The following is a 1,511-nucleotide window of genomic DNA, read 5'->3' as shown; positions in this document are numbered from 1 at the left end:
CAGAGTGGGGTTTAAGAACCAAGAGCAGCCTCTCAGGTCTCACTCCACACATACTGAAACAGAATCTTCATTTTAGGAAGATCTGTAAGTGAGGCACATTAAAGTTTGAGGAGCATTGGTTTGGCAGACACCAGCTGATTGTCTACCTTCAACCCATTCCTCTCTTCTAGTCTTTTTCAGGCATTCATGCTTCCCCCAAGCAGCTCATATGACTCAGGGTACATTGATCCCATCCCCAGCTGCAGAGTCAGTCTGATGAGTCTATCCAGTGGTGCTCTTAAGTGTGGTTCTCAGGCTAACAATATCAGCATCATTTGGGAGCTTGTTAGAAATGTACAATCAGGAAAGGAAATTCTCAAGACCCCTGCCCTCCACCTCCCCAAGACTACTGAATCAGAAACTCAGGGGTTGGGAGCCGTGCAGTTTGTATTTTAATAAGCCTGTCTGCTGATTGTGATGCAGGCTTATGTCTGAGAACTACCTGTCCTCACTAGTCATGTTAATCATTTTCCTTGATAGTTACTGGGTCCTGAATCCAGGCTTAAGCCAATCAGTGTCTGGTATTCCCCTGGTAGCTGAACTTGTCCAGTCATGTGACTGAATTTGGCCCAAATCAGACTGAAGAGAAGGCTATTGAAGCCATAGTTGAAGGAAGATTTTTCCTTCCCTAACCTTGCTTCCAGGACCCTGCTCCTTCCCTTATTCCTTTGGATACACAAGTGAGGTTGCCTTCTTTGCAGGTGATTGCCAACACACAACCATGAGGGAAACTAGGCTGAGGACAGAACTGAAACGGTAATAGTGAAAAGGAGCCAGAACCCTCGCACTGTGCCTATTCCCAGAAATAACACATTTTCTTATGATTTAAGCTAGTTGGATTTGTGGTTTCTTGTACTTATAGCCAAAAATGTCATAACTACAAAGAAGTTATGAGACCAAGGAAGTATGGGGCAAGTGGGCATACCAAAAATATGATGAAGGATGTATTTAGTTAACAGGCATGTTTTTCCACCAAGTTCTCAAACACTAGACCCAGCTAGAATGACTTACAACTCAGGAAAAGCAACTTAGGACAAATAAAATGGAACATGACTTCATGCAATGGGTCCCCCCATGTGGTGAACTGACAAAAAATACACAAATAATCTTTTTTAAAAGAGAGGGGGACTTAAGACATCTTAGGTGAAATGAAAAAAGTGGAGTAATACACAAGGTGAGCCTGGAATATATTGTTTCCAGAAAGTAAAAAAGTTCTTGAAAAAAAATGGGACACAGGAACCAACCTGAAAGAGCTCTCAATAACTGAAGCCAAGACAATTTGATGACAAAGTAAATAATGATAGCTTTGAATTATAAAGCAAAGACTAATAATTACCTGTGAGCCCATACTGATATAAATAAGTAATTGAATAAAGAAATGGGAGAGAAGATACAACTCTTACCTATAAAAGAGTTCCAATGAATTAATGTAGATGGAACGAATGAGAGAAATGAAAAACACAGTTAGAACA

Source organism: Bison bison, unplaced genomic scaffold (assembly GCF_000754665.1).
Source record: "Bison bison bison isolate TAMUID 2011002044 unplaced genomic scaffold, Bison_UMD1.0 scf7180017846469, whole genome shotgun sequence".
NCBI lineage: Eukaryota > Metazoa > Chordata > Mammalia > Artiodactyla > Bovidae > Bison > Bison bison.
Note: the sequence above shows the minus strand (reverse complement) of the source record.